This window comes from Schistocerca cancellata, chromosome 2, assembly GCF_023864275.1.
Source record: "Schistocerca cancellata isolate TAMUIC-IGC-003103 chromosome 2, iqSchCanc2.1, whole genome shotgun sequence".
NCBI lineage: Eukaryota > Metazoa > Arthropoda > Insecta > Orthoptera > Acrididae > Schistocerca > Schistocerca cancellata.
In genome coordinates this window covers 635549080-635573809 of record NC_064627.1, presented here as the reverse complement: position 1 = coordinate 635573809, position 24730 = coordinate 635549080, and the positions used below count along the sequence as shown (strand labels likewise).

Here is a 24730-nt window from a genome sequence, read left to right as displayed (position 1 = left end):
TGAATACAGATACGTGCACACTTCAACTATCACATTAATTTCTTATGTATGAACAACTGGTCAGGTGTATGTATTTTAGGTTGAACCTACTGAAGATTGAATGGGAGTGATTACATTGATTGCTGTGTATTGAAACTGTAAATTATTTTGTCCAAGCTGTTGAAAACGTTGATTGAGCCTGTTTTACTACTGTCGCCGAGTAGATGTTCCGGAAGTTTCTTTCTGTGTATATAGAGACATTCTGAGTCCCTTGTTCAGTGTATGTATTCTTTCAAGTTTGCTTTCTACACTGTGAAATTGATATCCTGTATCTTTTATATGGGAGGCTATTACAGATTTGTACGGTGTGTTGTATGGGAAAGCGTTGATGTTTTCTTTGTATCTGGTGTGGAAGTTACGGCCTGTTTGACCTATGTGTTGAGCCAGGCGTTTGATACATATGATTTTATATATCACAGAGGATTAAAATTTATCTTGATTGCTTTTTAAGTTATGAGGAAATCTTTGGCAAGTTTTATTGTTTGTTTGAAATTTAATTCTTATTTTGTGTCGCTTGAAGATATTGGCAATGTTTGGGAGATGTTACAGAGGAAGGGGATGCATGTCCTTGGCTTTTGGAGGTCATTTCGTTCATTTTCTTTTTATTTTTTACTAAAGTCGGAGTTTATACCCATTAACTACAGCTATTTGTTTTGCGGTTTGTATTTCATTCTGGAGGCTTTCATTTCTCTGTGGAATTTTTGGAGTTTTGTGGATCATTGAGCGGTAAGCTGCTACTTTGTACCTGTTGGGGTGGCAGCAGGAAGCATGTATATGTGTGTGGTAGTTGATTTCCTGTAAATTTGTAAGACATATTTGTTATCTTGTTTGCAGATGGTTAAATCGAGGAAGTTAACGGTCTTATTTGTTTCCTGTTCACAGGAAATGTTCTTGTGCATTTTGTTGAATGTTTGGAGGATGCCTTTAAAATCATTTTTGTTTTTCCCTCAATGGTCAGTAATGTATCACTCACATATCATCTGTAGGACTGAACTTTTTGAAAGCGTATTGCATTTTATGTGAAAATTTTGTGGTCTAAGTGGTTGAGGAATATTCCGGCTATAGTTCCCGCTGGCAGCCATAGCTAACCCATTTGCTTGTTTGTAGATTTTTCCATTGACAGAGAAGTAATTATATTTCAATAAAAGTTCTAGAAGGATAGTGAATTCTATGATCCCTGCCAGGGAGAGCTTCTTGTATTTTATTAGGTTCTGTTTAATAACGGCTAAACTATCGTCAATGGGGATGTTAGTATACAGATTTGTTAAATCTAGGAGATCATTTGGCATTTGTTAGCACTGTGTATGTCCCTCAGATCACTGAAAAATTCAACACAAACACAAAGTCATCCTGTAGCATCTTGTTGAGCTTCTGAAGAATTTTGCACGCAGTGTAATTCATTGAGTTTGAGATCGGTCTTACAGAACAACCTTTATTGTGAGCCGTTAATTCCGATCTTAGGCGTGGTGATGTTGGATTCATGCATATACATTGATGCATTTCCCTTTTTGAGAGCGGCCCATTCATATATTTTAGAAAAAGAAAACAATTTTTGTAGAAACTATTTCACCTATTATCTCTGTGTCCAATTTAAACAAACATATCTGTAACACGTACAACATCTTTGAAGCGACTGTGTAAGTGTAATGTGCAGAGGAGAGGACATACATCTGCGAACAGTATGTAGCACTTTTACAACTCTATCGTCCCTGTAAGTACAATTCACACTTAGAATTTCATAATTTTTAAGCCCTAAAGTACCTTTTCTAAATTAACATTTTTTATCATTAGCAAAAGATGCAAAATAATCTACGCTGCTCTTGGTCTGCGACTATGAAAAACGAATGTACTCTTCACCAACACCAGCCACGTAAATAAGTAATTCTCCAACTGACGATTATGGCGTGAACCATATAACACAGAGTCTGCAAAAATTGTATTTATTCGCCGATACCGGGCAAGGGACTTTCAATTAAAACATACAACCCCCCCCCCCCCCTCTCTCTCTCTCTCTCTCTCTCTCTCTCTCTCTCTCTCTGTACGGGGATATACATAATGAATGTAAGAGTGCATGTTGTAGACATGTGGAAGTTTCGGTCTGGCCGTGAGTCGTGCTCGGATAGCCTAATGGTTAGGCAACCGATCGCGATAAGAGGAAAATCCGAGTTCGAGTCGCTTTCCATTCATTGGTATTCCATTATATAGCTGAACGTTGTCCATATTCCCAACTGCGAATACATCATGTTAGTGGTAGGATTATACAGACTCGAATCGACAGCAGACCAACGCTAACAATAATTCACGTATACATGCCGATATTAATAGAAGAAGAAGAAGAAGAAGAAGAAGAAGAAGAAGAAGAGATGAAGTATATGAGGATATTGAACGGGTAACTCAGTACGTAAAGGGAGATGAAAATCTAAGAATCATGATGGCTTGCAATCGTAAGGAAAGGAACTGGAAATGACATTACACAGGAAGGTAAAGTCTATAATAGGTATTGGAGAGAAAAACTTGAGTTTTACAATAACTTTCAGCTATTAACGCAGTATAAACTATTCAAAAATGGCAAGAGAATGATTTACACTTGGAAAAGCCCTGGAGACAAGGGGAAAATTCCAGCAGCATCACATCACCGTTAGACAGACCCGGAAATCTGATTATGGACCGTAAGGCACACCCAGGAGTAGATACAGACTGTGATCGGAACTTAGTAATGATGAATAGTGGACTGAAGTTAGAAAGAACCGTCCAGAAAAATCAGCGTGGAAGGAAATAAGATACTGACGTACTGAGGAGTGGTTAGGTGCACTTAAAGCTCTCTTTGGATGTCTATACTGCGATGTAGCATATCACAACCTACACCTCAGATGAACAAGTTTGTACATTGTATAAAAGACAACGACGTAAGCTGGACAGACAAATATAGGTACAAAGAAGGTATGAAGAAACCTTGGGTGACAGGAGAAACACTCCAGTTGAATAACGAAAGAGGGAAGCAAGACGTTCAGTGACAGAGGGGAATACAGCTATATAATATGTCCATAAGGAATGAAACAAGTAGGAAGTGCAGAGAAGCGAAAGCGAAATGGTTGCAGGGTAAAAATGTAAAGAAATTGATAACAAATCGTTCATAGAACAAATTTCGCATAAAGGAAAGTGAAAGCAACTTTCGATCAAATCTGAAGCAAAGGCGTCAATGTTACGAGAGCATGAGAAACTCCGTTGTTAAAAGCAGAGGAGAGAGCGGACAAGTGGAGAGAGAGTACAATGAATACCTATACGAGACGGATGAGTTGTCTGATGAAGATCAGGAAGACGAAATGGGGTAGATATGGTAGACAAGGGGATCCGCTATTAGAGTCAGAGTTTAACAAATTTGGATGTCTTGTGTTCAAAAAACATGAATGGCACCGATAACATTCTTTTGAAACCTCTAAAGGCATTGGGGAAGTGGCAACCAAACGACTGTTCCAGTAGAATCTGAGAGACTGAAAGCATACCATTCCCACAATGTTGAAGGTAGGAAGGGCAGATAAATTTGAGAACTACTGCACAGTCAGCATAACAGGTGAAGTCTGTAAGTTTCTGAGAAGAATAATATACAGAAGAACGGAAAAGAAAAATGAGGAGCTGTAAAATTATGATCTGTCTGGTATCACGAAAGGTAGCACCAGAGAGGCAGTTCTGAGGTTGTGCTAGAAATGGATCAAGGCTTACGAAAATTCAAGATGCGTTCATAGGGTTTGTACACCCGGTAAAAATGGCTCGACAAACACCCTAAGAAAAGACTTCGCGACATTTACTTCATCTGAGATGTTAGCTAATTTCTCTTTCTGAGAAAAGTTATTGTCAGTCTGCGTTTTATGTCCGCTACTGTTCCGACTATTGTAAGTTATTTTATTGCTGCAATAATAAAAACTCCTCTACTGTATTTAGTGTTACTTCCTAAGCAAACTGCCTCAACACCACCCGATTTAATTCAGCTACAGCATACTACCGTTTTACGTTTTTTGATGTTTATCTCATAACTTTTGATCAATACACTATCCATTCTGTTCAACTACTCTTTTAAGTCCTTTGTTCTTTGACAGAATCACGAAGTCTTCGGCGAACGTCAAAGTATCTATTATTTCTCCCAGACCTCAGAGGTCCAGAAGTTTTACTTCAGTCTCACGACAGAGAGGACATATTATTTGTAGAAGGCAAGCCAGCACGCAAATTAGCAGCAAAATATTATTAAATGTTATTCTCAGGATTTCTGTGGAAGTAAAATACACTCTAAGACATACGCACCACTAATGAGTCATCCAAATGGGACAGAAATCAGTGGATGTGATGTACTTGTACAGACAAACAAATAATTACAATTTCAAAAAAAAACTGGATGATTTATTCAAGAGAAAGAGCTTGAGAAACTGAGCAAGTCAAAAACACGATGGTCCACCTCTTGCCCTTATGTAAGCAATTTTTCGGTTTGGTATTGATTGATATAGTTTTTGAATGCCGTTCTGAGGGATTTCGTTACAAATTATGTCATACTGGCGTGTTAGATCTTCAGAATCCCGAGCCGGCTGTATGACCCTGCCCATAAAGCTCCCAAAATTCTCAACTGGTGGCAGATCGGGTAACATTGCTGGCCAAGGTAGGGTTTGGCACGCACGAAGACAAGCAGTAGAAACTCTCTCCATGTGCGTGCGAGGATTATCTTGCCGAAATATAAGCGCAGGATTACTTGCCATGAAGGTCAACGAAACGGTGCGTAGAATATCGTCGACGAACTACTGTGCTGTAAGGGTACCAAGGGCGACAACCAAAGAAGTCCTGCTATGTTGTAAGCCAGTAAGGTGGGTGAGAGTCAGGTTGATGTTCCACTGCCGTCTGCAGTGTCTCCAGACATATGTCCGCTGGTGATCGGGGGTTTCAAGCGGGACTCATCACTGAAGGTAATTCCACTCCAGTCAATGAGATTCCAGGCGTAAGGAGTTTCTGGAGACGCTCCAGAGGGCGGTGGATACCAACCTGACATCCTGGGCTTACATTTCAGCAAGATAATGCCCGCAAACGGCGAGAGTTTCTACTACTTGTCTTTGTGCTTGCCAAACCCTATCTCGGCCAACAGGGTCGCCAGCTCTTCCCCCAACTGAAAATGTTGGGAGCATTAAGGGCAGGGCCCTCCAACCATCGCGGGGTTTTGACGGTATAACGCTGCAACTAGACAGAATCTGGCTGGATATCCCTCAGGAGGACATTCAAGAACTCTATTGAACAACTCCAAGCCGAATAAGTGTTGGACAAGGGGGAGGTGGACCAAGACATTATTGTCTTGCTGAAATTGTAAAGCTCTTGCTCTTGAATAAATCACCCCATTTTTCTGAAATTTTAATCAGTTAGTCTGTACATGTACATCACGTCTACCGATTTCCGTCCCATTCGGATAATTTTTGGTGGTGCGTCCTTTTCTTGCCTCAGAGTGCAAAAAGTTGAGAAAAAGATTACATTTGGACGTGTGGGGAGACTCGCGTGACCTTAAACTGGCCGTGGGTAATCTGTCAGCAGAAACTCGTTTCTTCTGGCGTACCTAATTTCAAGTGCACGCCTCAGTTCAAGCGGACTCAGATGATCATGTTCAAACGGACAGCGAACAGGAAGAAGGCGCAACGAATACCGCGGCTACCCGCGTAACCCAACGCTGGCACGCGGCTGGTGATGTACGAGCGGTCACGAGCGTAACGGACAGGCTGTCAGGACGCCGGAAACCCGAGCGCGGAGCGACGGCGTGGTCGTCTGGATAAGAAATGCATGAGCCGCCCCCGCGCCGGCGCCGATAAATAATTTAGTCGCAGGAAGCGGACTCACTCACGCACCGTCCGCTGCCACCCAAGATTCGTGGAATCTTTTCGAATATTTGATGAGTAATCTCACTTCGACTACCATCTACCCAGCACGAATACACCGAATCTCCTACAAAAGGGAAATGCAAGTCTTGATAGTTAAACAGAGAGAAAGAGATAATTCTTTCTACTGTGGTTCCCTGCAACTCCGTTTCCTGGCAGATAGCATATGAATCGGAAAAACTTGTCTGAGTTCTAACAATACCACCACTTGCAAAGTAGGTTAGAAATCAGATTAATAATGTTACTCACGCAGCATATGTTCGCTTTATCGGGCAACAACAAAGTTATTGACTGTGTATGGTATCGTCAGAATGGAAATAATGAAGTCACTGTAAAAAAGTCATTAATTTTGGCACTTATCTTGAATGGATTCCCACGTAGATTTTTTCGAAGTTGTCATGGCTCATCTTGTTGATTCTAGGGTGATTCCAGTTTGACTGCTAGAAGGTCCAGGTCTGTATTTTAACAATATTTGAAGACCTAACAAATGCGTTTTTCAGGAAATTCTTGATGATCAAACAATCCAGATCAGAACAATGGTATGGTAGAAATAATTTTTGACTTTCTGTTCACGATCCAAATTTTTATTAAACTTCTTGTAAATTCACATATACTTCTTCTTAATTGTCACATCATCAAGAAAACAGTTTTGTATCAAACGTCATATCTTTAATTTCCACTGTAACCAAACACTAGACTTGACTGTTCTTTTACAAAGCGAAATAACTTAACTTCTGCAAAGTGAAACAAAGACTGCTCTGTGCGCCTTCGCGACAAAACGGTTACAAGTCAGTCAAAGATTATGACAGTCTCACAGAAATGAATACACACAAGAACCATATCACTGTAATATATCGATACATCGGAGTACCTTTACATTCAGAAAACCAAATGTGAATATTATCACAAAAATAAGTCTGTTACTTCGCAGAAAAGTAGTACGATATTACTGGTATCGAGAACTGGGGTTAGAGTGCCGTAATGGCCACGTAAATAAAGAACCATTATAGAGTACTGTCAGAGAAAAAGCAATTTATCGTAACTTAGTTGAGAACTGTTGTATTTAGAGGGTAGGGTACTGTAAGACTCTCCTAGAAGTTACTGATTTCAGTCATACATCAACGTCTCCAGAATTCTATAAGTTTCAGTTACAACATAGCATGTCAAACACGTGCATTTGTTCGACGGTGTTTGCCTGTGCCTTATTCTAAATTATAATTTTCGTCAACTGTAAGGGCTGACAAACAGCACTAGATTCGATTATTCGTATTACCAATTTTCATTTCACTCTCTCTACATTAAGTTGACAAACGTTATGGGATACCGATGTGCGCAAATACATATGCCTGTAGTACTGCGTACACAGGGCATAAAAAGGCAGTGCATTGGTGGAGCTGTCATTTTCATTCGGGTGATTCATGCGAAAGGCTTTCCGACGTGATTATTGCTGCACGACGGAACTAACAGACTTTGAAAGCGGAACAGTAGTTGCAGCTAGACGCATGGGCATTTTCATTTCAGAAATCGTTAGGGAATTAACGACCAAGAGCAGCGGTGTTTGCATACAGGTGTCAGTGCTAACAGACAAGCAATGATATGTGAAATAACCGGAGAAATCAATGCGGAACATAGGATGAATTTATCCGTTAGGATTGCATGGCGAAATCTGGCGTTTGGGCTATGGAGGAAGACGACCAACGCGAATGGTTTTGCTAACAGAACGACATCGCCTGTAGCGCCTCTTCTGCGCTCGTGATCATGTCGACTGGACTGATGGCTACTGGAAAACGGGGCCTGGTCAAATGAGTCCCGATTTCAGTTTGTAAGAACTGAACGTAGGGTTCGGGTGTGGCGCAGTTCGCATGAAGCCATGGACTCAACTTGTCAACAAGGCATTGTGCGAGCTGGTGGTTGATCCATAACGGTGTGCGCTGATTTTACACGGAATGAGTGGGTCGTCTGGTACAACTGAACCGACCATTGGCTGGAAATGGTTATGTTCGACTACTTCGATACCGTTTTCAGCCATTCATAGACTTCATGTTCCCAAACAACGATGGAATTTTTATGGATGACATTGCGCCATGTCACCGGACCACATTTGTCGGCCACTGGTTTGAAGTATATTCTGGAATATTTGAGCGAACGGTTTTGCCACCCAGATCGTCGACATGAATCCTATCGAACACTTGTGGGACATGATCGAGAAGTTAGTTCATGCACAAAATCCTACACCTCCAACACTTCCGAAAGTACGGACGGCTACAGAGGCAGCATGGCTCAGTATTTCTGCAGGGACTTCCGACGACTTGTAGAGTCCATGCCACGTCGGGTTGCTGTATCTCAGTGTATGTGACATATTCTACACTACTGGCCATTAAAACTGCTACACCACGAAGATGACGTGCTACAGACGAGAAATTTAACCGACAGGAAGAAGATCCTGTCATATGAAAATGATTAGCTTATCAGAGCATTCGCACAAAGTTGGCGCCGGTGGCGACACCTACAACGTGCTGACATGAGGAAAGTTTCCAACCGATTTCTCATACACAAACAGCAGTCGACCGGCGTTGCCTAGTGAAACGTTGTTGTGATGCCTCGTGTAAGGAGAAGAAATGCGTACTATCACGTTTCCGACTCTGATAAAGGTCGGATTGTAGCCTATCGCGATTGCGGTTTATCGTATCGCGACATTGCTGCTCGCGTTGGTCGAGATCCAATGACTGTTAGCAGAATACGGGATCGGTGGGTTCAGGAGGGTAATAAGGAACGCCGTGCTGGATCCCAACGGCCTCGTATCACTAGCAGTCGAGATGACAGGCATCTTATCCGCATGCCTGTAACGGATCGTGAAGCCAAGTCTCGATCCCTGAGTCAACAGATGGGGACGTTTGCAAGACAACAACCATCTGCACGAACAGTTCGATGACGTTTGCAGCATCATGGACTATCAGCTCGGACACCATGGCTGCGGTTACCGTTGACGCTGCATCACAGACAGGGAAAGTACGCGACCAACTTCTGCGGTGGCCTGGAACCAACTACGTCAAATTCACGTCCGCCCTACGCCCAATGAGCGACCGCTCCACTATGACAGAACTCGGCCAATCTTAGCAGATAAACGAAGCTTTCGTCAATTATGCCCTTACAACAAATTCGTCTAGAGTCCCACTACCGTACTCCATCAACCTAGGCGCCAATACCATTCGTTTAGTGGCTAGCACACTGGACTCGCATTCGGGAGGACGACGGTTCAATCCCGCGTCCGGCCTTCCTGATTTAGGTTTTCCGTGATTTCCCTAAATCACTCCAGGGAAATGCCGGGATGGTTCCTTTGAAAGGGCACGGCCGACTTCCTTCTCCGTCCTTCCCTAACCCGATGAGACCGATGACCTCGCTGTTTGGTCTCTTCCCCCAAACCAACCAACCAACCAACCAACCATTCGTTCCCACCAATGCCCGAAGGTGACTGCAAACCTGTGGTGGCGTAGCAGTGGAACAGCTTATCAGCTTCCGCCAGGACTTTGAGCGGGAGGCTTTCTGGCAGTAGGCGCCAACGGAATATGATAATTGAGATGGTACATGTGGCGCCATACGTCGGCTAGCTGGTGGAGCTCGGCGACGTCTCAGACAACAGTATAGCTGCGTCGCCGAACTGGCGCATTCCTACCCTAAACATGAGGCTTTCGCGAGAAAACTGCCTCCAGCCATTGCAAAAAACAGCGAGCATCCATCGCTCTGGCCCCTGAGACCCGACATCAAAAGGGAAAGCTGCCAGCCACGAGTCGGGACTGTATCCGCAATTCCCATGCCCCTATGTTCCTCGCGCCTTGTGAGCCTTCGCTGCTATTGTGAGCGTTGACCACCTCACCGCCCTGAAGTTCCCACTGAGCTTCTACGTGAAATGAACAAGATTACGACGTGCATGCACCCTGCTCGTAATCATGCACATTGTAACAACCACGTGATAAATTTTTGGCTACAGTGCGACGAGAGGAAATTATGCCTGTAACAGTTATAAACATCTATTCGGCATATGAAAAAATAGTGAATTATTTATTTGTATAATATTCTATGATGTAATTAGACATATCGATGTGTATCATACAAAGACAATGATAATTGTAAATTCCTTTTATGATCTGCGTTTGTCTTCCTTTGTTTTTACCTTTTGTTGGACGGCTTTTGTAGGTTCAGCACGCAAGACGCATATCAAACTGAGGTCTGTTAAGAAATTGTAATTATTTATTAATTATTACTTGAAAATAGAGTTCATTATTATTATAAATATGAGTGAATAATTATTTGTAACTTTAATTCCTCTCTCAGTAAGCATTATCTGTGTTAATTATTTCTTTCCGCTGCAAGGAGCGCAGCCATTGATGATAGCGATTTGTATCACGTTCTTGTCTGTGTTTGCCTTAGAAACAAATCAAATGTTTGCTTGATGAGGTCGAAATAGTGCGCAATATGAAAGTATAGTTTATAGAATTTAATAATCATTTCAAATACTTACTTATTTGGTCTAACAATAGAAAGTCTCTATCAATTGTCTGCCGCCATCTTAACAATTATCTCAGCGGAAAATTCAAATTACGCAACTCTGCAGACATAAATGCTGAACGTAATAGAAATGTGTAAAAATAAATGTGCACCGGTGGTCCCGAACTCATTTTAATGAAAATAATTCGAATCAGTTTGGTTCTTTAAAAACAGTGCTCATAGGACGATCGTTATAACAAACTTTTCTAGCTGCTGTATGGAGCCGAAATTAATTACGCACGAGTTGCGAAGAATATTGTTTCAGGTAACATACGTCAGTGTTGTGCGCGGCTGATATTCTGTGGTTTTAATGATCATTTTGCTGAAGATAACTGTTTCCATCATAATCCATAGTTGTATAGAATCTGTTGTATGAACTGTGATTTAGTGACACTTACACAACTTACAGACAACACTTTAACACGACGTTAACTTGGAGTTCTTTAGCATCTTGATCAAATCTTTATCCGGGAGAAAAATTATTTAGTAATTACTCAACGTAATAAAATAAGATTATCATTTCCATTTACAAATTAGTTAAATACCAAACCACCGAATAACAGAGAACGCCACAACATGTCGGTACACAGCATCCTGCTTTGCATGACTGTGTATTTCGGTAGCGAAATGACATTAATTTGCACATATGCAAATTAAGATTTTAGAAATGCAAGATACGCTGGTTTGATTGCCCTTACTAAGTGTATGAAGAAGCCAGAGGGCTTGCTATCTTGCAAGAGGACGCAGAAAGTTATTTTGGATGGAGAGTCACCGATAGACGTAAAAGAAACTTCAACTGTGTCCCAGGGAGGGCCAACGGCCTTGACACAGTGGCAACAGCGGTTCCCGTCAGATCACCGAAGTTAGGGCTGTCGGGCTGGGCTAGCACTTGGATGGGTGACCATTCGGTCTACCGAGCGCTGTTGGCAAGCGGGGTGCACTCAGCTCTTGTGAGGCAAACTGAGGAGCTACTTGACTGAGAAGTGGCGGCTCCGGTCTCAAACTGACATGCGGCCGGGAGGACGGTGTGCTGAGAACAGGACCCTCCATATCCGCATCCAATGATGCCTGTGGGCTAAGGATGACACGGCGGCCAGTCGGTGCCGTTGGGCCTTCATGGCCTGTTCGGGTGGAGATTAGTTTTCGTTTTAGTGTCCCAGGGAACTGTGGCGAGATCTTTGCTGTTCGTGTTGTAGATTCATGATCTTACAGAAATATTAATAGTAACCTCAGACTTTTCGCAGACGACGCAATTACCTATAACTAAATACAATTTGAACGAAACTGCACAGATATTGAGTCAGATGTTGATAAGATTTAAAAGTGGTCCAAAGACTGTCAACTTGCTTTAAATGTTCAGAAATGTAAAATTATGCGTTTCACCAAGCTAAAAAGCGTAGTATCCGATGACTATAGCACAAAGTCACAGTTACGATCGATAAACTCATACAAATTTCTGGCAATAACACTTTGTAGGGACATGACACAGAATGATCACATGGACCCAGTCGTAAGTAAAGCATGTGATTCATTAGTGGGATACCAGGGAAACGCAATCAGCCTACAAAGGAGACTGCTTACAAATCACTCGTGTGGCCCATCCTAAAATATTGCTCAAGACACTGTGAGCAGATGCCGAAATTGAATATTTCAGCGAGTGTGTGTCATTATTCTGTCAGCTTAAATGCCCGAGTAGCTCATTCCTCGGATTTAGTGGAAGACACCTTTGGAACTTCGTCTGCTACTTTCTGTTTACTGAATTCATGGGTGAACTGAGATTTCTGAGCTGTTAGCGATCGGCTCTGTTGGATTTTTTTTGGTGAGCATCTTAGGGTGTAGGCTATGTGAACAGTTATTTGAAGTTACCCGCTTCGCCGCAGGGCTCTTTGTACAATGAATTTTAGGGCTGCATTGACCCTGATTTTATCTGAGATTTTGCGATTCCATTTTGGCTAACATACATTTTAAAGGTTTCTGTCTGCACCATTGTTATACCTGTATGGTATGTGAGCCTGGGTGTTGATTATGAATCCTGTTTCTGCAGCTTTTGAGTAACTTAGATTGTCCTCAGGATTAATGTAAGTTCAATTTTACTTCTTACTGTTTCATTTGAAGCTGTTGTTTAAATTTTATTTACATATTCTTTTATACAACTAGCCTGAGAGATTTGCATTTTACTTAAATTCAGTGTTAGCCTATTTCAATAGGATAGCCTTTACCTACTTGTGGGGGTTTAGATAAAATTTCTGTTTTATTTGAAGCTGATGTTCACATAATTTCATACGTGTTTATTGGCTGTTTCCATCTGTTCTGCTTACATGTGTCTTAACTAAACGTTTACTGATTATTTTTTTCTTTGTTACATGTATTAACTAATAGGTTTTTCAGTCTCTATTTAGTAAGGCCTGAATTCTTACTGTGGTTTATTGTATTTATTAAAGATAGAAGAGTTACGTAATGTCACGATTGCAAAACGTAACTGAAATTTGCTTAAGTTTAAGTCATTATAGGCTGATTGGTAATTTTCTTGTATTTATTAGCATTTCTCAAATTTCACGCGTTAAAAGAAATTCATACGCACATTAAGATAGATGCGAACCATTTGTCGAATGGCTACTTACAAAATTTGAAGAACTAGCATTAAATATGAATCTGATAGTATACCACTAGCCCCTACGTATCGCTCTCGCAGGGATTCAGAGGGCAAAATTAAGTTAACTACAGCGCATTCGACCAGTCATTCTTCCGTGCTCCTTACGTGGATAGAACTGGAAGAAACCCTAAGAACTGATGCAATGGGACGCACCCTCTCTTAAACACACCACAGTGGTCTGCAGAACATCGATGTAAATGGAGAGTCTCCTAGGAGTGATTTGGAGTACTCTTATTTTTATTCATGTTAATTTTAGTCAGAAAGTAAGTGGTTTTAAAAAACTTGGTATGCATGTAGCTCTATGAAACTGGGCATGTACGAGTATCCTTGTAATGCTGTTGACCTGTCAATCTTCTTTTGCCAGTAATATTATATTAGCAGGGTTTTGACAGTATGTATGTCTGTGTGCAACTAAATGACTATATTATGCGTTTCCGTTAATGTTTCGCCTCAGTCTGGAGCATATTTAGCTGCATGAAACGAACACTTTCATATGCACGCAGTATTTTTAAATTGTATATTCTGAAATTGTACTTAAAGGCATACGAAGTTCTGGCTCTACGACTTTCTCGCTCAGCATGTTGAATTGTGTTTGAGCCCACAAGCAACCCCTGAACGCTACATTTAGAACACAGTGTGCTACATCTAAGTGAACGTGTGTATACACCCATCCGTACAGAAATACTTACCCTGTAGTGGTTAGAACCCGTCAAAAATTATAGCGCTCCTGAAATGTTGTATTCGTGGATACATGGGTTATGATGCATTAACTTGAACATTAATTTAGACATTGAAACTAACGATTCAGCCCTTTTCCAACATTTCGTAATTACTATAATGTTTTCTTTATTAGTGAAACATACTACAGTTTGTGGATAAATTTGCACTGCTAGTTCCACTTTTCATTTAACATTTTGTTTTCATGATACTGCAATTTATGAACGCTTCAAAATCTTTTATACAGATAAAAGAGTTTCCTCCGATCTATTTTATGTAATATGAGAATATCTTCTTTTATACCGTGGAATGGTTGACCAGTAAGGTGGTTGTGTGTGGTTACGGCTGATGTTGAGGAATTATATGATACGCACTGATGTACTCAGAGCAAACACTATGAATTTTTTACCATTTAGGGACGTTGGAGCATGCGGGCGGTGTGTGTCAGTGCACGTAATGAAAGAAATTATGTCTGGTGTGAATATTTTAACACTTTTGTAAGTTTATTCCAACGAATGGTATGCACACAGCTCGCTTCTTCTGAGTTTTGAGTGAATCGGTTTCCCCAATCCCCCCCCTCCCCCCGCCCCCTTCCATGTGAAATTAACTATTGAATTGGGGTAGCTACTTGATTGCATTCCGTCGGTAACAGCATAATTTTATGTTACATTTGGATAGAGAGAGAGAGAGAGAGAGAGAGAGAGAGAGAGACGGTCACAGAACGAAGCAGCATTTTAAGTAATTCGGTAAAGACACGTTGGACACAGCACTTTTTCATTGCTAAAATGTGATTTACTTACTTAGACTAAAACTTCTAAAAGGGTTATCAAATAATTTTATTTATCCCCATGTGTGAAAACATAGCAGCAATAGGATCACGTTACTGTTTAATGTTTTTCAAATATGCCTATCTGATGATCTATTTTGGACGTACTTACAAGGCACTCCTTGTATCCATTATGTCGAGAAATACATTGTCAGAAGATAAATATCTGTAATCCATTTCTACCGATTGTAAAGATGTGGTTACTAAGTTCACTTACCTTCTTCACGTTTCACTGCACTGCGAGTTACATTCAACAACTTGCAGTGAGCGTCGAATCTCGAATTCTCCTGAAACAGAGAGATTCATGTTGATTAATTTCTGCATTGATGTCTTCATTAGACATGCAAAAAACATAAATATGTATCAAGGTGCAAACAGTTACGACGGAGACTAAGTCAGCGAGCTGATTAAAGGGGAACAAAACAAATGCATTTGAACGTGAGGATAAAATGCGACTCTTAGAAAGTGCACATCGGATGCAGCACGAAGGCAGAAGCTGAGGGATACTACGAGTGTGTCTCCGCTCTGGGATACACAATAAATCGCCACAGAGAATTGATGAGTATCGTCTTATACAGACAATGTGCATCTCGTTGCGCGAAACAATGAATTGTGAATTTATGCGTACTGTGTTCGGTAAATTATAAACGTTTTTGTCAGTAAATGTATAGCGTTGAAGGTTACTTGAAGTGGAAAATACCTGTGGTTACATTATTCGCTGGGAAAGACTATAATAATAATGTTGACATTTACCGCCAAATCCTTCCCCGCCCCCCTCCCACTCCCTTGGAAAAGGGGCATGAGGGGGGCAGGGGGGAAGATACGATTGCTAAACTGTAAATGGATACGCAAAATCTAGCATGTCAGTCTCCAGCATTCTGCAATAGGGCAACTAGAGGACTGAAACATATGTGTAACTCTCGCGAACAGAAATATATCATTTCAAACAGATGACCGGAACGTTGTACAAAAAGTGACTGCTGGCGACCGCCACATGATTAGATCCAAAACTGACAACTCCGTGCGTGGTTTCTCACTTGAGACAAACTACAATAGGGCATAGATACGGAAGGATGGCTGTTATATAGACGATGACATACCGTACGCAGACCTCAGAAGGTTATCGATACCGTTGTGCCATTTTATACCAAAGTCAGAATGACACTTTGACGGAAAGGGGTAGTCTACAGTGGAAGATGTTCGTATCAGCGACGCATTTCTGAGACGGGAAGAGAGCAAAGCATGGAAATATACAGAGCCGTAAAGCAGAATTACTAAAAAAAAAATGGTTTAAAATACGACAAGGAAGCTGGGAAAAGTTTTTAGACGTTTGTTATATCCTTACGGCTCACTGTGTATAGGGAATCATAAGTCAAAAATAAAGTCTCTCGACTGCCGACAACGAAGCTTACGGGAACGTGCAGACCTATGACCACTATCACGAAGATCCTGCAGTACAAAGGCAAGTAAGAGTCCATTTCTGTAGCGTTCAGCTACGTCCTCTAATGTTATGCCAATTCTCTGTAGAAAAGGAGATTAATGTGGTACGTAGTTTACGATCGCGTAAGGCTCCCAGACCAGACATAATTCCAGTAAAACTGACTCCAGGTGCTGGTTCATAAATTACATTACTCAGAAAACACAAAATTGAAAAAAACTTTCCTAGCTGGAGTTTTCTCTCGTTGCCGCGCATATGACACCTCCGAGTATCTTACCGAGCGAGGTGGCGCAGTGGTTAGCACACTGGACTCGCATTCGGGAGGACGACGGTTCAATCCCGTCTCCGGCCATCCTGATTTAGGTTTTCCGTGATTTCTCTAAATCGCTTCAGGCAAATGCCGGGATGGTTCCTTTGAAAGCGCACGGCCGATTTCCTTCCCCGTTCTTCCCTCACCCGAGCTTGCGCTCCGTCTCTAATGACCTCGTTGTCGACGGGACGTTAAACACTAATCTCCTCCTCCTTCTCCTCCACCTCCTCCGAGTAGCGCTTGCACTCAATATCCTCAGTTATTTGTTTGATATATTCTAAATTCTGTCTTCCTCCACAGCTTTTACCCTCTAAAGCTCCCGCTGGTACCAAAATGGTTATTTATTACCCAATGTCTTAACAAACGTCTTATCATCTTGAGCCTGTTTCTGATCAATGTTTTCCACATGTTTCTTTCCTTGGCGATTCGGAGAAGCACCACCTTTCTTATCAGTGCATCTAATTTTCAACAACCCTCTGTAGTTCTACCTCTGAAATGTTTTGATTTCCTTCTTTATCGATTTCTCACAGTCCATGTCTCACTGCTATACAATGCTGTGCTCCAAACGTACATTTGCTCGTCAAATTAGGACCGATGTTTGATACTAGTAGATTTCTCTCAGCCAATAATTCCCTTTTCGCTAGTGATGGTCTGGTTTTTATGTCCTGCTTGGTCCATACGTAACGGGCTATTTTGCTCCCTAGATGGCAGAATTCCTTCGTCTACTGCGTGATCATTAATTTTTATGTCAAGTTTCTTGCTAACGTCACTTCTGCTTTTCCTCATTACTTTCGTTTTACTTCAATTTACTCTCACTCCATACACTTAAATCATTAGACCATTCCATTCAACCGATCCTGCGATTATTCATTTGCACTGGGGTAGCAATGTCTCAAGCGATTTTTATCACTGATATCCTTTCAAAGTGAATTTCAATCCTAATTCTGAATCTTTCTCTAAAACTGTCAACAGACGATGCACGCACACCTGTTAGCTGTTCAAGCATCTGCAATAAAAGTTTTTTTTTTACAAACTTTGCTCAAGGACTGGTAGCAGTTTCAATACAATGCACACTATTTTATGACGGACGCCGGGTTTTCCATCTATGAAGGGTAATAAAAATGAAATAGGCTGTTGAGCTTTTACCGCCGATGCTGTGCCTTGTCATGCAATGAAACTTGCCCGAAATATTTGAAATTTATTAAAAAAAATTTCACAGTTGAAAAGTACACGGAATATGTGATTATGTCTCCTTGATGCTAGCGAATAGAAACTAACATACACACTGATCAGCCAGAGCGTTATGACCACCGACCTGCTATCGATATAAACCCGTTCAGGTGAGCAGCGTCACCTGGCGGCGAATGACAGCTTAATCATTATGAAGAATCCTCCTAGACTGCAAATAGAAACCGTATGTTGACCTAGGTTTTGGCGCGGATAACCACGGCTTGTTCGGAACACACTAAAACTACAAACTGTCTAAAGAGGCATGGTCCAACATTAATACAAAATGACAAAAGAGACTCGCATAAAATGCAAAATAAACGGTACGTGAGTACCATGTCAAAAGCTCTACTTAGCTCAAACGTCAGAAGCGTGCTTCCTCACTCCAGCCAACGTTCGGTGGGCCGCGGGCTCTCAGGTAAACTGAGGTGCCGCCGGCAGCTAGGAGGGTTCTTTATAACCATTAAATTAAGCACCATTGCTGACGCGCGGTAATGTTAAAAGTTCTCGAATGGCAGCTTGTTTGACAGAGACACGCACGGTGCTCGTAGAATTATCAGTGAACGTACTGTCCGTGTGTAGAACGGGGAAGGCGCGCGATCTATCTAAGTATGACCGAGGACAGATTTGATGGTTCGACAAGAGCATTTCGGAAATTGCACGACTTGTCGAGTCTTCAACAAGTGGCGAAAGCAGGGTGAAACCACATCCAGTCGTCATGGGGTTAGGAGGCCAACACTCGTTACAAACATCGGACGTCGTAGGCTGGGCAGACTGGTAAAACAGGACAGGCGGTGAACTACGGCGGAACTACCACCAGACTTTAACGCTGGGCAGAGTGCAAGTGTGTCTGAACAGACAGTGCACCGAACACTCCTAACTAAGGGCCTCCGCAGCTGACGACGCATGCATGTGCCAATGTTAACACCACGACATCGGCAACTACGACGAAATGGGCAAGTGACCATCGGCACTGGACGCTGTCACAGTGGCAGAACGTTGCGTGGTCGGGGGAATCCCGTTTCCTTCTTCATCATGTCGATGGGAGGGCGCCAACACGTCATCTTCCAGGGGAGCAACTCCTTGATACCTGTACTGGGGAACGGCAGCAACAAGGCGGCGGCGGCTGCATTATGCTCTGGGAAACGTTCACGTAGGCATCGATGGGTCCAGGGAAGCTCGTGCAAGGTACCATGACAGCCAAGGAGTATCGCACAATGGTTGCAGGCCGCGTACACCCATTCCCGACGATCATGTTTCCCGACGGCAGTGGCATTTTTCAAGAAGATAACGCGTCGTGTATAAGGGCCACGAGTGCTCGAGGAACACGGGGGAGTTCCAACACTCCCCAAATCGCCAGATCTGCACCCGATCGAACACATCTGGCATGTGACTGAATGTGGCGTCTGAGTTCATCTCGCTTCTCAACGGCATTTACGGGAATAAGGTGACTTGCGCAGAGATGGTGCCAATTCCCTCCAACGACCGGCGAAGCCCTCATTGCTTCCATGCCACGACACGTCACGTCCCCGCTGTTATCCATGTGTAACGTGGACTTACCGGCTACCACGTAGGTGGTCGTAATGTTTTAGCCGATCAGTGTAATTTCACCATTGACTCCAACAACGTATGTACGTGTTCAGGCCAAAGACTTGCTCTCACCGAAAATCAATTCCTCGTCGGGTAAGCAATGCTACAGATGCGACGCACGCAGCAGTCCCGGCGGTGCTGCTGATACTGCAACCTTGAGGGCCCGCCCCCTCACAGCGGCTGCGGATTGGATGGGATTGCAAGGGTGGAAGGGTGGTGGCTGGCTCGCCGGCGCAATTAGGAGCATCCAGCCACTGGCTGCTGCCACCCCATCCCCCTCCTGCCCCATCCTCACACCACCTCCGCCTGGAAGCCTGCCAGCCGTCTATCAGGCCGCTTGTTTAAAGTAATAACAAGATGTAAACGCCTGACCAGAGTTCTAAACATAGCCAGCGTGATATTATTTCAAGAACACGATCGAGCGTACTAGGGGGCGAGGTGGAAGCTAGAGGTTACAGCAGCACGTCCGCTCGCAGAAACAACAAGCGTCCAGGAGAACGTGGCTCAGTGATTGAACTGATGTCAGCGACGAAATGCTCACGTGTCAATTGACGCCTTCCTAGAGTCAACAAGATCTTCATATCACCACTTCCGCAATTTCTTCAGAGAGAAAGTTTTCTCAAGCAGTGGATGATATAATTTAGTCATGATAACTACTTTTATTCTACTCACATCCACAGCTACATTGTCCATGCCCGATGACACATTTATTGTTTATGTAGCACATGAAAAGAAGGTAATATTCATTACACGTTTCCTAAGGCTGCCGTTACTGCAATAATGAATACCACAGCAGGCTGTTCAGTCGAAGAGGAGTGAGCATATTCAAAAAGGCAATCACAGGTAAAAGGAAAGTATAAGCGAAGGAACTTCAACTTTTCGAATTAAGTACAAAAATGTTCAGGAAAGAAAGAAATATAATAATACAAGTCAGTAAGGAATGAAATAAATATGAAGTGCAGGTAAGCCAAGGCAAAATGGCTGCAGAAACATGTGAGGAAATCTCACGAAGATAGATCCAGCATATAGGAAAGTCATAACAACGTTTGCTGCAATTACGTACGAAGACGTTAACGTTATGAGTGCAACGGGAATTGATCTGTCAAACGGAGGGGAGAGAGAAAGTACACGGAAGGCCTCGACGAGGGGAAGAACTTATCGTATGACGCATAGAACAAGAAATGGGAGTAAATATGGAAGATCTACGGAATCTAGTATTAGTGCTCAACAGAGCGTTGGAAACCTTGTGATCGAATAGGGCAAAAGGGGGGGAAGTGACAACCAAACGACTATTCAAGTTGGTTTGTAGAATCCACGAGGCTGGTGACATACTATCAGACTTTCGGAGAAATTTATCCACACAATGTTGAAGATTGCAGGAGCAGTTAATTCTGAGAATTATCGGACAATCAGCTTAACAGCGCATGCATCCAAGTTGTTGGCAATAATTAGGTATAGAAAATGAAAAAAAAATTGAGTATCTGTTAGATGACGATCATTTTGGCTTCGTGAAAGTTAAACGCAGCAGACAGGCAGTTCTGACATTGCACTTGATAGTGGAATGAAAAGACATAAGAAAAATCAAGTCACGTTCACAGGAAATATCGAACAAGACAAAGGGTTCGACGATGTAAAACGATGCAAGACGATGCAAGACGATCAGACTTCTCAGAAAAACTGGTGTAAACAGTAGGGAAAGACGGCTAGCACACAACATGTAGAAATCCTAGAAGGAACAAGACTGCTAGGCCGAGAACGAAGTGCTTGCGTTACGAAGGTAGTAGGGCACGTGTGTCCTATTTTTCCCCTGCTGTTCAATCTACAGGGTGTTACAAAAAGACGGCCAAACTTTGAGGAAACATTCCTCACACACAAATAAAGAAAAGATGTTATGTGGACATGTGTCCGGAAACGCTTAATTTCCATGTTAGAGCTCATTTTAGTTTCGTCAGTATGTACTGTACTTCCTCGATTCACCGCCAGTTGGCCCAATTGAAGGAAGGTAATGTTGACTTCGGTGCTTGTGTTGACATGCGACTCATTGATCTACAGTACTAGCATCAAGCACATCAGTACGTAGCATCAACAGGTTAGTGTTCATCACGAACGTGGTTTTGCACTCAGTACAATGTTTACAAATGCGGTGTGGGAGATGCCAATTTGATGTATGGATTAGCAAGGGGCAATAGCCGTGGCGCGGTACGTTTGTATCGAGACAGATTTCCAGAACGAAGGTGTCCTGACAGGAAGACGTTCGAAGCAATTGATCGGCGTCTTAGGGAGCACGGAACATTCCAGCCTATGACTCGCGACTGGGGAAGACCTAGAACGACGAGGACACCTGCAATGGACGAGGCAATTCTTCGTGCAGTTGACGATAACCCTAATGTCAGCGTCAGAGAAGTTGCTGCTGTACAAGGTAACGTTGACCACGTCACTGTATGGAGAGTGCTACGGGAGAACCAGTTGTTTCCGTACCAAGTACAGCGTGTGCAGGCACTATCAGCAGCTGATTGGCCTCCACGGGTACACTTCTGCGAATGGTTCATCCAACAATGTGTCAATCCTCATTTCAGTGCAAATATTCTCTTTACGGATGAGGCTTCATTCCAACGTGATCAAATTGTAAATTTTCACAATCAACATGTGTGGGCTGACGAGAATCCGCAAGCAATTGTGCAATCTCGTCATCAACACAGATTTTCTGTGAACGTTTGGGCAGTCATTGTTGGTGATGTCTCGATTGGGCCCCACGTTCTTCCACCTAAGCTCAATGGAGCACGTTATCATGATTTCATACGGGATACTCTACCTGTGCTGCTAGAACATGTGCCTTTACAAATACGACACAACACGTGGTTCATGCACGACGGAGCTCCTGCACATTTCAGTCGAAGTGTTCGTACGCTTCTCAACAACAGATTCGGTAACCGATGGATTGGTAGAGGCGGACCAATTCCATGGCCTCCACGCTCTCCTGACCTCAACCCTCTTGACTTTCATTTACGGGGGCATTTGAAAGCTCTTGTCTACGCAACCCCGGTACCAAATGCAGAGACTCTTCGTGCTCGTATTGTGGACGGCTGTGATACAATACGCCATTCTCCAGGGCTGCATCAGCGCATCAGGGATTTCATGCGACGGAGGGTGGATGCATGTATCCGCGCTAACGGAGGACATTTTGAACATTTTCTGTAACAAAGTGTTTGAAGTCACGCTGGTACGTTCTGTTGCTGTGTGTTTCCATTCCATGATTAATGTAATTTGAAGAGAATAAAATGATCTCTAACATGGAAAGTAAGCGTTTCCGGACACATGTCCACATAACATTTTCTTTCTTTGTGTGTGAGGAATGTTTCCTGAAAGTTTGGCCGTACCTTTTTGTAACACGCTGAATACATCAAAAAGCAATGACGGAAATAAAAGAAAGGTTTAGGAGTGAAATAAAAACTCACTGATAAGATTAGCCTATGACATTGCCACCCTTAGTGAAAACGGGGAAGGAATATAACACAAAGTGAAAGGAGTGAACTGTCTACTGAACACAGAATATGGAATGATAGTAAACCAAAGAAAGACGAAGGTAATGAGGGGTAGCAGATACTAAATTAGAGAGAAATTTACTAGAAAAATTAGGGACACTAAGTGGAAGAACTCAAGATGTTATGCTACCTTTGAAGCAATATAAACAATGACGGACGAAGCAAGGAAGACATCAAATTCTGATTAGAGCAGGCAAAGTGGGTGTTCCTGGTCGAAAGAAGTCTACTAATATCAAATATCGGCCTCAATAAATTTCTGAGAATGTAACTTTGGAGCACACAGTGTATGCTAGTCAATCATGGATTGTGGGAAAACAAGAAAGGAGGGTATCGGCTCGAGATGTGATATAGAATAATGCTTAGAATTAGTTGGACTGATAACAAGAGTTTCTACGCAGCAAAGAAAGGAATATATGGTTACCGCTAAAAAGAAGGGACAGGGTGATATGACATGTGTTAAGACATTTCCGTGATGCTACATGGAGCTGTAAAGTGTAAAAACTGTAGAGGAAGACAGAGCTTGGAATACACCGAGCAAATAACTAAAAACGCACGGTGAAAATGTTTCTAAGAGAAGAAAATATTGGCACAAGTTCGGTTAGTGGCGGGCCGCATGAAACCAGCCAAATATTTATGACAAAACACGGTTTGTTCGTCTAGAAGTAGGGAACTAAACTGAACTCCTCCCTCACAGGCCATGAAGGCCCAACGGGACCGACCGGCCGCCGTGTCATCAGCTCATAGGCGTCACTGGATGCGGATATGGAGGGGCATGTGGTAAGCACACCGTATGTCAGCTTCCGAGACCGGAGCCGGTACTTCTCAAACAAGTAGCTCCTCAGTCTGCCACACAAGGGCTGAGTGTACCTCGCATGTCAACAGCGCTCGGCAGACCGGATGGTCGCTCATCCAAGTGCTAGCCCAGCCCGAAAGCGCTTAACTTAGGTGATCTGACGGGAACCGGTGTTACCACTACGGCAAGGCCGTTGGCAACAGTAGAGAACTGCGCCGAATTTGATAGCTTGTTGCTCGTAATACGGAAGGTACTTCGGTACTGTCTCACAACGACATCTAGTGAGCAAAATGTGAGCTTACCCAGTAGCAGGCAGGATTTGTGACTATTTAGAAGTTCCCAACAGATAGAACTCAACTTTTTTCTCCCAAAGGAGACGATATAGACAAGATTAATAGTTCGAGGGTCCGCATTGGAGTGTTACACGACTGTCACTGTTTATAATAAATTTAAATGTTATAGTCTGCTGAGTTACACGTTATAGGGAAGTCATAACGCCAAAAAATCTGAAGTGAAATACAGGAAGACTATGGCTTCAAACCGTCTTACAGAGGATCTACGAGTGAGCAGAGACTGGCTGTAGACAACGTAAATGAATGTAGTGTGTTGTGCATAAACAGAGCAACATCTCTGTTCTATTACACTGTTGTCGATAAATCACTGTAAACAGTAATACGTGTAAAGTACCTGTTAGTAAACATCAAAAGTGATCCGAAGTACAATGACACCATAAAAGTAAGTGACAAGAAGATGACAGGCTGAGATACATTGGAAGAACGCTGTGAAAGTTGATTAAGTAACTCTTGTTCGATGGATTCTTGAATACTAACAAGGGAACCTCCCCATCGCACCCCCCTCAGATTTAGTTATAAGTTGGCACAGTGGATAGCCCTTGAAAAACTGAACACAGATCAATCGAGAAAACAGGAATAAGTTGTGTGGAACCATGAAAAAAATAAGCGAAATATACAAACTGGGTAGTCCATGCGCAAGATGAGCAACATCAAGGATAATGTGAGCTCAGCAGCGCCGTGGTCGTGTGGTTAGCGTGAGCAGCTGCTGAAGAAGAGATCCTTGGTTCAAGTCATCCATCGAGAGAAAAGTTTAATTTTTTATTTTCAGACGATTATTATCTGTTCGTCCGATGCGAGGT

General features: G+C 42.7%; 1 protein-coding gene across 4 annotated transcripts in view; it reads right to left on the bottom strand.

Annotated features, from left to right (window-relative positions):
• The window catches only part of LOC126162305 (pleckstrin homology-like domain family B member 1), a 1095423-nt gene that overhangs the window by 560557 nt on the left and 510136 nt on the right, over window positions 1-24730 (bottom strand). For all 4 annotated transcript variants that reach the window (XM_049918725.1, XM_049918724.1, XM_049918726.1 and 1 more), the window contains one exon: window positions 14895-14964. The gene's annotated coding sequence lies outside the window, so the exon portion shown is untranslated. The remainder of the gene's footprint in view (window positions 1-14894; window positions 14965-24730) is intronic.